Genomic DNA, 16,024 nt, shown 5'->3' with positions numbered 1-16,024 from the left:
GCCCTTCTTTCTCCCAGCATTCCATTTAGTTCTCCCCACCTACTTCTCCTCTGCCCTATCAGGCCGGCCAATTTCTTAATTCATTAACCAATAAAAGCAACATATAGACAGAAGGACCTCCCACACTAAAGCTCAGGAATTATTGTAAATGTCGTGTGCCTCCCCCATGCTGTTACCTCTGTGGAGTCTGCTGACTGACAGTAGCATTTGCAGTCTCCCTCAGATACACCTCCCAGTCTGTCTCGGGGATTTCTTGGTCTTCAGTAAAAGGGTATCTATGACACCAGAGAAAATACATTAACCACACATCGTCATGTTCCAGATGCTCCCTGTGTGATGGCCCCACTCACTGCTGCACTCTGCAAGCTTCACACATCAGTAAGGCTTTCCTGAGGTTCCTGCAGGACTTCTCTGCCAGCCTGTGAGCCAGTTCCGAAGGAAGAGCCAGACCCTCCTTCTTGCAGACACTGTATAACACACTGCAAATCTGGAAGACAAATCAACAAGGAGGAAAGCACATGAGCCAATGTCTAATGTCTGTCCGCATCGCTGTGGAGCCTTTCACAGTGCTGCTGCCTCCTACAGGACGCCATGTGCCGCTGCTGTACACAGTCTTCACTGTCTATTATGAGTGAGCGCTGTCTACTGGGAAACTAGTACATGTTATTGACAGCTGTTAAGATGAAAGGGAAAACAGTGCACTGACTCCCACAAAGGAACCAGGGATTCTCACGTTCTCTATGTCCCCTATGCTCCCATTTCCCCTATGACAAACTAAATCAGCTTTAGGTAGAAGACATTAAATACTTCATCAGTCCTTAGGCACTGAATTCATAACACTCATTTGTTAAAAGATAGATGCAACAGAACATGTTTTCTATTTGTATTTACCAGTAAACATATCACTCTGTACACCTACTAATGGCTGACCTTTGGATCTGTCTGCAGCTGCCCTTAAATGGCTGATATGCTTCACCTTGTTTTAGAAAACAAAATTTGAGCTAAGATATTTCTGGAAAGCTTAACATGACTAACGTCATCAATGCTGGGAGCAGGCACACGAACTGCCAGGCACCTACTGCGGATCGGGGGGATCACCTTAGATGTGGAATTGCAACACAAGATCAGCCTGCAGGTGGACATGTACTTCTCCATTGTTCTGTGCAAGGCATGCTGAGCATCCTTTCTGAGTTTGTCCACCTCTGTCAATAATACCACTGGGTCAAAAAGAAACAAACCAGCTACAACTGGAGGGCACTCAAGCATTAAGTTCCCATCTGCCTCTACCGTGTCCTCATTAATAGGTGTGACGTCCTAAATAGATGGCTGATATTCTACTTTCACCTCTGCAAAGGCAGAATCATATTTTTTAAAATGTTATAATCAAACAAGACTAGAAACCCTGGTCAAAAGCCGAGGTCCCCAATTAATTCCTTGGGCAGCTGGGGATAGGGAACCTGAAATGACCCTATCCTAGAGCAATACTGACGAATATCTTGCATATCATCATAGAACCTTCATCTGGTGATGGATGGAGATAGAGACAGAGACCCACACTGGAGCACTGGACTGAGCTCCCAAGGTCCCAATGAGGAGCAGAAGGAGGGAGAACAAGAGCAAAGAAGTTGGGACCACGAGGGGTGCACCCACCCACTGAGACAGCGGAGCTGATGTATTGGGAGCTCACCAAGGCCAGCTGGACTGTGACTGAAAAAGCATGGGATAAAACCGGACTCTCTGAACATGGCGGACAATGAGAGCTGATGAGACGCCAAGGACAATGGCAAGGGGTTTTGATCCTAAGTAATGTGCTGGCTTTGTGGGAGCCTACCCAGTTTGGATGTTCACCTTCCTAGATATGGACAGAGGGGGGAGGACCTAGGACTTACCACAGGGCAGGGAACCCTGACTGCATTTGGACTGGAGAGGGAGGGGGAAAAGAGTGGGGGGAGGGGGAGAAGGGTGGGAAGAGGGGGAGAAGGGAGGGAGGAGGGGAAGGGTAATGGGAGGCTGGGAGGAGGTGGAAACTTGTTTTTTTTTTTTCTCATTTTCTCAATACAAAAAAAGATTAAAAAAAAGAAAAGAAACACTGGTCAAAATGAAGTTAAATTAGGACTTCTTACTTCATCTCAGCTTTTATCATAACAAAGTTGCAAGACAAGGATGTGCTGATCTATGCTATAAACTCAAAGAATTTGTTAATACTTTGGAAATCTCTGATGCAAGAGTCATAGCCAATGGGTACAGTCAACAGGAGAATCTGGGAAGACATACAGGAAAATTGCATCTGGCTGCAATCGAGGACCAGTCAGCCTTAAGAGGTTCAGGAACTGTGAGTGGGCAGGGGGTGAAAAGTCAAACTCCATTCCCATTTCCATAAAAAGACCAAAGACAAAGACACATCATGCCTGAGTGGGAGTCAAAAGAGGAATCCACAACACTTGTCCAAGCTGTGAGAATGTGAAACCACAGACTGCCCACAGGACACACAGGATCACAGCCAGTGTGAATGCAGAAGCCATAAGCAGGAACAGGCCCCACAGGGCCCAATCTGTGGCTGAGAACATGGGACCCTGACACAGTGGGAATGGAGCAAGTAGGTGGTTCTGGAACAAAGGCACTTCCTGCTAAGAGGATGCTCCATGCAGAGCCCAGCAGTGGGAGCAGAGTGAGCAGAACAGGAGAGACAAGGACAAGAATGTAGCGTGGTAGGAAATATGGGTCCCGACTTTCTGAAGAAAAAACACAGAAACACCTAAGCCCCAAACATAGAAAATCCCTCTCTGGCCTCCTGCCTTCAAACACTACAAAAAAACCTATTATTTTTTTATGTTTTGTTAAAGATGGTCAATAGAAAATAATCACATTGAATTCATAGTTCTAAGAAAATATTTACTTTTCACGTAACCATAAATGTAATGGACAAACATGCTAATCTAACTTTGGAGCATGATGACCTGAGTTCACCTCCAGAAACAATGTAAAAAGATGCTCATAAAACTCAGAGCTGGAGAAACAGAGGCAGATGCATCCCTGGAACTCAGCAAAACAAAAAATATACCAAGGAAGGATGGTGGCCCACACTCAGTATCTGATACTTATTCCAGACAGGATTGACTTTTTAGACAGCTTTGTTTATGCTCACCAACACTGAAAGAGTCAAGATAGCTCAACAGAACTCATGCAAGGAACTGCAAACTGTGAGCTCTGCAGAGCGAGCAGACTTCAGTGACAGCACAGGCTGTGGGTCAAGCAACCAGCTTTACTTTAATCTGCTCTGTGGACCAAGCTTCCAAACGTACAGCAATATTTCAAAAAATAACTCTAAGCTGGAGGACAAGGAGTGTAAACTATTTTTTTTGTTTTTGCTAAAAATGTAATTCCTACTACTTTTCTAAAAATATTTAGTAGCAGTTTACCTAGGATTAACTTCAAGGTGGTAGTTACTGGCAACGGTGCTGATTTCAATTTTTTTTAGATGGAGTCTGTGAATGAAACAAGAATCTGCTGAACATTTTCTTACTGGCTATCTTCTTTTTCTCATGTATAACCAATCACCACTAACTACCTGAACAGTCTTCCATGTTAACACAGAAATAAAGGAAAAATATATTCACGTTCCACGGCAAATAATAACATAGAAAGAGGAAATCTCATGCACACCTGTTTTACTCCTCCCGCTCAAAAATGTGTCTCTGCAATCCCTTTTAGACAACTGGTGTGAGATGACGGCCATGTATCAACTTAAAGTATGCATGTTCTGCAGCAAAATACTTTTGTGGATTTTCACTTTGATGACACCGTGAATGTCTGTTTCATCTGATGAACTGATCTATGCATACTACACACACACACACACACACACACACACACACACACACACACACACACACTTTATTTCTTAAGTCATAGGCAGCCAGTGTTGGGGAGGGGTGCATATCTGATCAGTACTAAAAATCCTTGCCAGGGAGACCTGAGACAGCTAACTTCATAAGCACAGGACTGAGTCAGCAACCTGGGCTAGAGTGTGGACCTGGGATGGCGAACTCTACAGGAGCAGGACGGAGCCAGCAACCTAGGCCAGAGCAGACCTGAGACAGTGAACTCCACAGGAGCAGGTACAGCAGAGCAACCAGAGCAAATGCTGAGGGAGTGTGCCAGAGCCAGAGACCTCTACGGGTTCAGGAAATGAGTCTGGGACCTACGAGGAGAAAGGCAGGATTCAGTGACCTCTGCAGGACTGGGAGTAAGTCTGTATCTTCGATGGAGTAAACCTGAACCAGAACACCTGCAGGTCCAGGGGTGAATATGGGACCTCCTAGAAACTGGTCCTGAGCCAGGAACTCTGAGGGTCGGGGTATGAATCTGGGACCTCCAATGTAGTAGGCAGGAACCAGAGACCTCTGCAGGTTCGGGCACTAGTGAATTAAAAGAACATTTGAAAACTTTAGAAGAAAAAGAAGCAAACTGACCTAAGAGAACTAGATGGCAAGAAATAATCAAATTAAGAGCAAAAATAAACAAAATAAAAACAAAGAAAACAATACAACAATCAATAAAACAAAGAGTTGGGCTTACACACGACCCCCCCTCCCCCAAGTCTGGGTTTTTTGCAAGGTCCTTTGCTCAGGAACAGTTTTCTGCTCCTACACTAAGGCTACCAACCCAGAGCAGTGAGTGCCTACCTACGGGGCAGGCCTCAAGGATCCCTGGAAAGGGAGCACGCGCACCTCCAGCTTGTGCGCCAGGGTCTCCTGAGCTCTTCTGGATACCGCCCTGGCTGCTCCGTTCATCCTTTTGTCCCCGGATCATTGGGCTACCAGGCGGCCCTGTTTAGGTGCTGAGGAGTCCCATCTGGACGGGTGAGTGTGTGCTATCCACGGGCGGATTGTCCCGGAAGAGAGAACAACACCCCTCCTTCATCTCCTTCTGTAGGGCTGTCTTTCTTACACACACCCCCCTCCCCAAATCTGGGTTTTCTGCAAGATTCTTTGCTCAGGAACAGTTTTATGCTCCTAGACTAAGGCTACCCACCCAGAGCGGTGAGCGCCTACCTACGGGGCAGTCATCAAGAACCCCCGGAAAGGGAGCACGCTTACCTTCAGCTTGTGCGGCAGGGTGTCCTGTGCTCTTCTGGATACCGCCCTGCCTGCCCCGTTCTGTTCTTCCTTTGTCCCCGGATCATTGGACTACCAGGCGTCCTTGTTTTGGTGCTGAGGAGTTCCATCTGGACGGGAACTGTTCCTGCTTCTACACTGAAGACATACACCCAGAGGGTCAGTCACAGCAAAGACTGGACCAAGACACCAGGCCTCTCCTGGCTTCATTTGAAGGAAGAGATGGGAAGGCGCCAATGCAAGAATTCCTCCAACAACCTGAAAGGCAACATGACATCACCAGAATCCAGGGATCCTGAAATAAGAACAATTGTACACCCTACTCCAGAAGAATTAGAAGAAATCGACTCAAAAGTGAACTATATGAAAATAATAGAAGACCATAAAGAGGAGGTGAAAAACTGCCATAAACAATTAGAGATTACAAACAAAAAGGTAGAGGAAATGAATAAATCGCTCAAAGATACCCAAGAAAACCAAGAGAAACAAGAAAAAGCAATCAAACAGGTAAGGGAAGCGGTTCAAGACTTGAAGAATGAAATGGAAGTAATGAAGAAAACACAAAGCGAGGGAAGGATGGAGATGGAAAATCTGGGTAAACGAACAGGAACTACAGAGACAAGTACTACCAACAGATTACAAGAGATAGAAGAAAGAATGTCAGACACTGAAGATACCATAGAGAAAATAAACACACTGATCAAAGAAAACAGCAAAACCAACAAATTCTCATCACAAAACATAAAGGAAATCAGGGAAACAATAAAAAGACCAAACCTAAGAATAATTGGGATAGAAGAAGGAGAAGAAGTACAGCTCAATGGTCCAGAAAACATATTTAATACAATTATAGAAGAAAACTTTCCCAACCTAAAGAAAGGTATTCCTTTGAAGGTTCAAGAAGCATACAGAAAGCCGTATAATAATCACAACACAAAACATACAGAATAAAGAAAGAATATTAAGAACTGCAAAGGAAAACGGTCAAGTTACATATAAAGGTAAACCTATCAGACTTACAGCTGACTTCTCTATGGAAACCATGAAAGCCAGAAGGTCCTGGATAGATGTACTGCAGAAACTAAGAAACATGGATGCGAGCTCAGACTACTATGCCCAGCCAAGCTTTCGTTCACTATAAATGGAGAAAATAACATTTTCCAGGATAAAAACAAATTTAAACAATACGTAGCCACAAATCCAGCCTTACAGAAAGTAATAGAAGGAAAATCACAAACCAAGGAGTCCAACAATGACCACAATAACAGAAACATCTAGAGACCATTCACCAACACGAATCAAAGAAGGGAAACACACAAACTCTATGACTAAAAATGTGACCGGAGTTAAGAACCACTGGTCATTAATATCACTTAATGTCAATGGACTCAACTCACCTATAAAAAGGCACAGGCTAAGAGACTGGATACGAAAACAGGATCCAACATTCTGCTGTTTACAAGAAACACACCTCAACCACAAAGACAGGCACCTACTCAGAATAAAGGGCTAGGAAAAGGCTTATTAAGCAAATGGACCCAAGAAACAAGCAGGTGAGGCCATACTAATTTCTAACAAAATTGACTTCAAACTTAAATCAATCAGAAAAGATGGAGAGGGACATTTTATACTCATAACAGGAACAGTTCATCAGGATGAAGTCTCAATCCTGAATATCTATGCCCCTATTATAAAAGCACCCACGTAAGTAAAAGAAACATTACTAAAACTCAAGGCTGGCATCAAACCGCACTCACTAATAGTAGGAGACTTCAACACACCTCTCTCACCAATGGACAGGTCAATCAGACAGAAACCTAACAGAGAAATAAGAGAATTAATGGAGGTAATGAAGCAAATGGACTTAACAGACATCGATAGAACATTCCACCCAAATAGGACAGAATATACCTTTTTCTCTGCAGCTCATGGAACCTTCTCGAAAATTGACCACATACTCGGTAACAAAGCAAACTTCCAGTTACAAAAAAAATATTTGTAACCTCCTGCATCTTATCAGATCACCATGGATGAAAGTTAGAATTCAACAACAATGCTACCCCCAGAAAGCCTACAAACTCATGGAAACTGAACAGTCAACTACTGAACCACACCTGGATCAAGGCAGAAATAAAGAAATTAAAGTCTTCCCTGAATTCAATGAAAATAAAGAAACAACCTACTCAAACTTATGGGACACTATGAAAGCAGTCCTAAGAGGAAAGTTCATAGCACTAAGTGCCCACCTAAAGAAAACAGAGAAAGCACACATTGGAGACTTAACAGCCCACCTGAAAGCTCTAGAAAAAAAAGAAGCAGACTCACCTAGGAGGAGTAGAAGACTGGAAATAATCAAACTGAGGGCGGAAATCAACAAAATAGAAACACAGAAAACAATCCAAAGAATCAATGAAACAAAAAGCTGGTTCCTGGAGAAAATCAACAAGATTGACAAACCCCTATCCAAACTAATCAAACGGCAGGGAGAGAATATGCAAATTAATAAGATCAGAAATGAAAAGGGGGACATAACCACAGACAAAGAGGAAATTCAAAGAAGCATCAGATCTTACTACAAAAGCCTGTATGCCACAAAACTGTAAAATGTCAAAGAAATGGACACGTTTTTAGATAAATACCATATACCAAAGTTAAACCAGGAACAGGCGAACAATCTAAATAGACCTGTTAGTCGCGAAGAATTAGAAGCTGTTATCAAAAACCTCCCTACCAATAAAAGCCCAGGACCAGATGGTTTCAATGCGGAATTCTACCAGAACTTCCTAGAAGACCTACTCCCTATACTCCTTAACGTACTTCACAATATAGAAACAGAAGAGTCATTGCCAAATTCCTTTTATGAAGCCACAGTCACTCTGATACCAAAATGGCACAAAGACTCAACCAAGAAAGAGAATTACAGGTCAATCTCACTCATGAACATCAACGCAAAATTCCTCAACAAAATACTGGCAAAACGTATCCAAGAACACATTAGAAAAATTATCCATTATGATCAAGTAGGCTTCATCCCAGAGATGCAGGGCTGGTTCAACATACGAAAATCTATCAATGTAATCCATCATATAAATAAACTGAAATAAAAAACCCATATGATCATTTCATTAGATGCTGAAAAAGCTTTTGACAAAATTCAACATCCCTTTATGATAAAAGTATTGGAGAGATTAGGGATACAAGGGTCATACCTAAATACAATAAAAGCTATTTACAGCAAACCGACAGCTAACATCAACCTAAACGGAGAGAAATGCAAAGCCATCCCACTAAAATCAGGAACATGGCAAGGCTGTCCACTCTCTCCATACCTCTTCAATATAGTGCTTGAAGTTCTAGCAATAGCAATAAGACAACATAAGGTGATTCGAATTGGGAAGGAAGAGGTTGAACTTTCATTATTTGCAGATGATATGATAGTGTACATAAGCGACCACAAAAAACTCCACCAAAGAATTCCTACAGCTGATAAAACCTTTAGTAATGTGGTAGGATAAAAGATCAACTCCAAAAAATCAGTCGCCCTCCTATACACAAAAGATATGGAAGCAGAGAAGGAAATCAGACAAGCATCACCTTTCACGATAGCCACAAACAGCATAAAATATCTTGGGGTAACTCTAACCAAGGAAGTGAAAGATCTATTTAACAAGAACTTTAAGGCATTGAAGAAAGAAATTGAAGAGGATACCAGAAAATGGAAGGCTCTCCCTTGCTCTTGGATTGGGAGGATCAACATAGTAAAAATGGCAATTCTACCAAAGGCAATTTATAAATTCAATGCAATCCCCATTAAGGTCCCATCAAAATTCTTCACAGATCTTGAGATGACAATACTCAACTTTATATGGAAAAACAAAAACCCCAGGATAGCCAAAACGATCTTATATAATAAAGGGACTTCTGGAGGCATTACCATCCCTGACTTCAACTCTATTACAGAGCCACAGTAATGAAAACAGTGTGGTATTGGCATAAAAACAGAGAAGACGACCAATGGAATCGTATAGAAGACCTGGATTTTAACACAAAAACCTATGAACACCTCATTTTCGATAAAGGAGCTAAAAGTATACAATGGAAGGAAGAAAGCATCTTCAACAAATGGTGGGGGCACAACTGCATGTCAACCTGTAAAACAATGAAAATAGACCCATATCTATCACCATGCACAAAACTCAAGTCCAAATGGATCAAAGACCTCAATATCAATCTGAACACACTAAACCTGATAGAAGAGAAAGTGGGAAGTACCCTACAACATATGAGCACAGGCGATCGCTTCCTAGGTATAACCCCAGCAGCACAGACATTAAGGGCAACATTGAATAAATGGGACCTACTAAAACTGAGAAGCAAAGGACACTTTCACTAAGACACAAAGGCAACCTACTGACTGGGAGAAGATCTTCACCAACCGCGCAACAGACAAAGGTCTGATCTCCAAAATATATAGAGAACTCCAGAAAATGGACTTTAAAATGCTAATTAACCCAATTGAAAAATGGGGCACTGATCTGAACAGAGAATTCTCAACAGAAGAAGTTCAAATGGCCAAAAGACACTTAAGGTCATGCTCAACCTCCTTAGCGATCAGGGAAATGCAAATCAAAACAATTTTTGAGATATCATCTTACACCTGTCAGATTGTCTAAAACCAAAAACACCAATGATAGCCTTTGCTGGAGAGGTTGTGGAGGAAGGGGTATCCTTATCCATTGCTGGTGGGAATGCAAACTTGTGCAACCACTTTGGAAAGCAGTTTGGCGGTTTCTCAGGAAATTTGGGATACAACCTACCCCTGGACCCAGCAATACCACTCTTGGGAATATACCCAAGAGATGCCCGATCATATGACAAGGGCATTTGTTCAACTATGTTCATAGCAGTATTATTTGTAATAGCCAGAACCTAGAAACAACCTAGATGCCCTTCAATGGAAGAATGGATGAAGAAAGTGTGGAATATCTACACATTAGAGTACTACGCATGCCGTAAAAAACAATGACTTCTCGAATTTTGCATGCAAATGGATGGAAATAGAAAATACTATCCTGAGTGAGGTAACCCAGATCCAAAAAGATGAACATGGGATGTACTCACTCATAATTGGGTTCTAGCCATAAATAAAGGTCAGTGAGTCTATAATTTGATATCCTAAAGAAGCTAAATAAGAAGGTGAACCCAAAGAAAAACATATAGCTATCCTCCTTGTTATAGGAAGTAGACAAGATTGCCGGGGAAAAAATTGGGAGCTTAGGGGTGGGGTGGGAGGAGGGTAAAGGGACATGGGGAGAGAAAAGTGAGAAGGGGAGGATGGAGAACTTAGGGAAACGGGATGATTGGGATAAAGCAAGGTTGGATAAGGGAGCAGGGAAGCACATATCTTAATTAAGGGAGCCATCTTAGGGTTGGCAAGAGACTTGGACCTAGAGGGGCTTCCAGGTGCCCAAGGTGAGGTCCCCAGTTAGTTCCTGGGGCAGCTGAAGATAGGGAAACTGAAATGACCCTATCCTATAGCCATACTGATGAATATCTTGCATATCACCATAGAACCTTCATCTGGCAATGGAAGGAGATAGAGACAGAGACCCACACTGGAGCACAGGACTGAGCTTCCAATGTCTCAATGAGGAGCAGAAGGAGGGAGAACATGAGCAAAGAAGTCAGGACTACAAGGGGTGCACCCATCCACGGATACAGTGGGGCTGATCTATTGGGAGCTCACCAAGGCCAGCTGGACTGTGACTGAAAAAGCATGGGATAAAACCGGACTCTCTGAAAGTGACGAACAATGAAGGCGGATGCGAAGCCAAGGACAATGGCACAAGGCTTTGTGGGAGCCTAGCCAGTTTGGATGTTTACCTTCCTAGACATGGATGTAGGGGGGCGGACCTTGGACTTTCCACAGGGCAGGGAACCCTGACTGCTCTTCAGACTGGAGAGGGAGGCGGAGAGGAGTGGGGGGAGGGGGAGGGGGAGGGGGAGGGGGGAGGAGTGGGAAGAAGGGGGGAGGTTTGGGAGGCTGGGAGGAGGTGGAAATTTTTTTTTTCAATAAAAAAAAGTAAAAAAAAAAAAGGGTTGGTTCTTCGAGAAAAATAAACACAACAGACAAACCTTTACCCAAACTAACCACAAGCCAGAGAGAAAATATCCAAATTATCAAAATCAGAAATGAAAGGAGGGACATAACAACAGACATGGAGGAAATCCAGAGAATCATTAGGTCATATTTCAAAAACCTGTGTCCGCAAAATTAGAAAACTTAAAGGAAATGGACAACTTACTGGATAAATAATCACTTACCAAAATTAAACCAAGACCAGATAAGCAAATTAAACAGACCTATAACTGCTAAAGAAATTTAAAAACAGTCATCAAAAGTCTCCTAACCAAAAAAGGTCCAGGACCAGATGGTTTCAGCTCAGAATTCTACAAGATTTTCAAAGTAATATTACCAATATGCCACAAATAACTCCACACCATAGAAACAGAAGGAACATTGCAAAGTTCTTTTTATGAGGCCACAATTACCCTGATACGCAAACCACAGAAAGACAATACTAAGAAAGAGAATTACAGACCAAACTCACTCATGAACATTGATGCAAAAATACTCAATAAAATACTGGCAAATCGAATCCAAGAACACATCAGACCCATCATCCACCATATTCAAATCAGCTTCATCCAGGATATGCAGGGATGGTTCAACATACAAAAATCTGTCAACGGAATCCACTACATAAACAAACTGAAAAATAAAAAACACATGGTCATCTCATTTGATGCTGAAATAGCTTTCAAAAAAAATACAAAGGACATACCTAAACATAAAAGGCAATATACAGCAAGAAAACAGCCATCATCAAACTAAATGGAGAGAAACTCCCAACAATCCCACTGAAATCAGGGAAAAGACAAGGTTTTCCAGTCTCTCCATATCTATCCAACATAGTTCTTGAGGTTCTAGCTAGAGTAATAAGACCAAAAAAAAAGAAGATCAAGGGGATACAAACTGGAAAAGAACTCAAACTCTCACTATTTGCTGATAATATGATAGCTTACATAAGTGACCCCAAAAATTCTACCAATGAACTTCTACAACTCATAAACATTTCAGTAATGTAGCAGGATACAAGATTAACTCAAAAAAATCAATAGCCCTCCTTTATACAGATAAATGGGTCGAGAAAGAAATCAGAGAATCAAACATCACCATTCACAATAGCCACATATAGCATAAAATATCTCGGGATAACTCTAAGGAAGACTTGTTAGATAAAAACTTTAAATTTTTGAATAAAGAACTTGAAGAAGACACCATAAAGTGGAAAGATCTTCCCTGTTCTTGGGTAGGTAGAATTAACATAGTAAAAATAGTAATCTTACCAAAAGCAATCTACAGATTAAATACAAAATCCCAGCAAAATTGTTCACAGACCTCGAAAGAACAGTACTCAACTTCATATGGAAAAGCAAAAAACCCAGGAGACCCAAAACAATCCTGTACAATAAAAGAACTTCTGGAGGCATCACAATCCCTGACTTCAAACTCTACTACAAAGCTACAGTACTAAAAACAGCCTGGTGTTGGCATAAAAATAGACAGACAGACCAACAAACCCGAATCGAAGACATGGACATTAATTCACACACCTACAAACACCTGATTTTTGACTAAGAAGCAAAAAATATCAAATGGAAAAAAGAAAGCATACTTAACAAATGGTGCTGGCATAACTGGATATCAACTTATATAAGAATGAAAATAGACCCATATCTATCACCACAAAACCTGCACAAAACTCAAGTCCAAATGTATCAAAGACCTCAACATAAAGCCAGCCACAATGAACCTCATAGAAGAGAAAATGGGTAGTACACTCGAATGCATTGGCACAGGACACCACTTCTTAAATATAACCACAGGAGCACAAACACTGAGAGAAACAATTAATTAAATGGGACCTCCTGAAACTGAAAAGCTTCTGTAAAGCAAAGCACATGGTCAACAAGACAAAACGACAGCCTACAGAATGGGAAAAGATCTTCACTAACCCCACATCAGATAGAGGTCTAAGCTCCAAAATAAACAAAAAGCGCAAGAAATGGGTCATCAAAAGAACAAATAATCTAGTAAAAAAAAAAAATGGAGTATAGACCTAAACTGAGAACTCTCAACAGAAGAATCTAAAATGGCTGAAGGATACTTAAGAAAATGGTCGACATCCTTAGTCATCAGAGAAATGCAAATCAAAACAACTCTGAGATTCCATCTTATACCTGTAAGAATGGCCAAGATCAAAAACACTGATGACAACATATGCTGGAGAGGTTGTGGAGAAAAAAGAACACTCCTGCATTGCTGGTGGGAATGCAAGCTGGTACAGCCCCTTTAGATGTCAGTGTGGGGATTTCTCAGAAAATTAGGAAACAACCTTTCTCAAGACCCAGTAATACCACATTTGGGTATATATCCAAAGGATGCTCAATCATGCCAAAAGGACATATGCTCAACTATGTTCATAGCAGCATTGTTTGTCATAGCCAGAACCTGGGAATAACCTAAATGCCCCTTGACTGAAGAATGGATAAGGAAAATGTGGTACATTGACACAATGGAGTACTACCAGCAGAAAAACATAATGACATCTTGAAATTTGCAGGCAAATGGATCGATCTAGAAAATATCATATTGATTGAGGTAACCCTGGCCCAGAAAGACAAATATATGTACTCACTCATAAATGACTTTTAGATAAACAGCAAGGAAACCCAGATTACAATTCACAATCCTAGAGAATCTAGACAACAATGTGGACCCTAAGAGAGACACAGATGGATCTAATCTACATGGGAAGTAGAAAAAGACAAGATCTCCTGAATAAATTGGAAGCATGGGGACCATACGAGAGGGTTGAAGGGGAAGGAAGAAGCTTGGAGAGGAGCAGAGAAAACTGTATAGCTCGATAAAATAAAAAAGTATTTAAAAAAAAGAAAAAAAAATCCTTGCCAGAAACATCTGCCGAGCCCTGACAAGAGATGCTTACTGTGATAGGTTGAGCTCAAATCTCAATTTTTTCACCACGACACCATAAAGTTCTTGTAGGATACACATAATTCTTGTCTTTTTTCCAGCACCTGATGGCCCATATACTAGGAGGTGAGGAAAGTCACCAAACTGCACCTAGCGAGAAAGAACAAGGCATTTTACTTCGTCGAACCCAGGTGCTCCAGGTTAAACTACTTCTAAAGTACTAAGGTATTTTGTTTACTATCCGACTCCAATAGAAAATTCATCAAACTCTCATGTTTGCTTTCTCTGGGCACTAATTTAATCTAACTTGCACAAACAACACAGAACATGCAAGGCACAACACTAAATGCTTAAAGGCAGGGACTCCCTCAGCAAGCTCTCTGAAGGGCACTTTCAAAAATGAGGGCTGATGGGAATGTGGAACTGATCTCTGTAACTGACACAGATGCTTGTCTTGCCTGGGTTCCCAAAATGATTTTCTTGCTAAGAAGGGGGTACACTGATTCCCTTGCAAGTTCATGTGGGGGATACAGGAAGACTGCACATAAGGGATGCTATGGGAAAGAGTGTGTTATCAAACAGCAATAAGAGAATGACATCAAACTAAAGGGCACTATGGGCATGGGGGCTTGATCCGATGAGAAGATGTAGACTTTAAAAGTAAATTCATTAAGGCGTAGGAATACTATACTAACCCCTGTCCTAAGATTATAAACAAGTAGCCACAGGAATCAATAAAATGTGCCCATACTATGGCTAGGAAACTTAACGTTGAAGCTACTGTAAAAACCGCTGTGCATACACATGAAGTATAATGCTCGATTTTTATATTATTGCACGCATTATAAGAACAACAACAAAAAAGACAACTAAAACATATCTTCCACTTCCCTCCCAATTCTTCCAAAAACTCTCATATGGAGGATAGAGGCACTAGGTAAAATAAGTCCTCGTTTTCAGAAAGGACTTAGCTGTGATTCCGAAGAGGCTAGTAACTACGAACAGGGTGCAGGGCACTGTCCCCTCCATCAGCCCGCCATCTAGCTACCTGCAGCAGGAGACCTATGGGCCGCAGCCCTTCCTACAACCGGGGTTTGCAGCCTCCGCCAGGTCCGCACCCCAAGCTCACGGGACCCCGGGCAGCAGAAGCAGCACTCCGGGGAACTTGTCACTTTGGGTCCCCCTAACCCTGCAGCGCCCCCCTTCTCACTCCCTTATCCTCAGGCTTTTCAGGAAGCAGGGGAACGTGCCGGCCTCCGCAGTCCCGGTCTGCTCACCAGGTTGCTCAGCTGCGCCGCCTGTTCCTCGTGATAGTCCGGCCGGTCGAGGGAGCTGGGCCGGTATTTGTCCACCCAGAGGCTCATGGCAGCTGGAGTCCCACCGGTGCGCCAGCCAGCTAGATGAGTTTCCCGCGAGCTCCAAACAGCGTGTCACTTCCAGCAGCGGACGACTTCCGGATTAGAGACTATGGTACCCGAATGGAGCCTGAAATAGTAACTGGCAAAGCACGCAGCAGCCTCTCCACCCCAGTTCCTAAGCTCCGGTCCAGCAAGGGAAATTCATGGTGCAATCCTCGTCCCTTTATTCTCACCCTCTGTTACATTTTAGAAAACATTCGATGGAATTAAAGACACATCAATGACAGTCTGAGCATCCAATCTGAGTGCTTAGGAAGTTTCCTCCATTTCATGCATCCATTCATTTATAAATACATTGAAATTTTGGCCACGGATTTTTCTTTACTTGTAGAGTTGGTTTTCTCTTATTTTTTTTTTTTTTATGCCAAAGAGCTTTTGCCTACATGCATCTGTGAACTGTGTTCTTGGTGCACTTAGAGGTCAGAAGAGGA

At 42.2% G+C, this 16,024-nt stretch overlaps 1 protein-coding gene across 2 annotated transcripts in view; it reads right to left on the bottom strand.

Annotated features, from left to right (window-relative positions):
- Positions 1 to 15,635, bottom strand: part of LOC142849334 (disks large homolog 5-like) — a 40,330-nt gene extending 24,695 nt beyond the window's left edge. The window contains exons 1-5 of one of the 2 annotated variants that reach the window (XM_075971295.1): positions 15,453 to 15,635; positions 14,189 to 14,325; positions 5,100 to 5,255; positions 351 to 487; positions 177 to 275 (exon numbers count right to left, since the gene is read on the bottom strand). The gene's annotated coding sequence lies outside the window, so the exon portion shown is untranslated. Of the gene's footprint in view, positions 1 to 176; positions 276 to 350; positions 488 to 1,035; positions 1,218 to 5,099; positions 5,256 to 14,188; positions 14,326 to 15,452 lie in introns of those variants that run through there. The other variant, XM_075971302.1, reaches the window with a different exon arrangement.
- Positions 15,636 to 16,024: the final 389 nt, after the last annotated feature.

This window comes from Microtus pennsylvanicus, chromosome 1 (assembly GCF_037038515.1).
Source record: "Microtus pennsylvanicus isolate mMicPen1 chromosome 1, mMicPen1.hap1, whole genome shotgun sequence".
NCBI lineage: Eukaryota > Metazoa > Chordata > Mammalia > Rodentia > Cricetidae > Microtus > Microtus pennsylvanicus.
The sequence above is the reverse complement of the archived record's forward strand: the minus strand, read 5'-3'. Positions and strand labels throughout refer to the sequence as shown.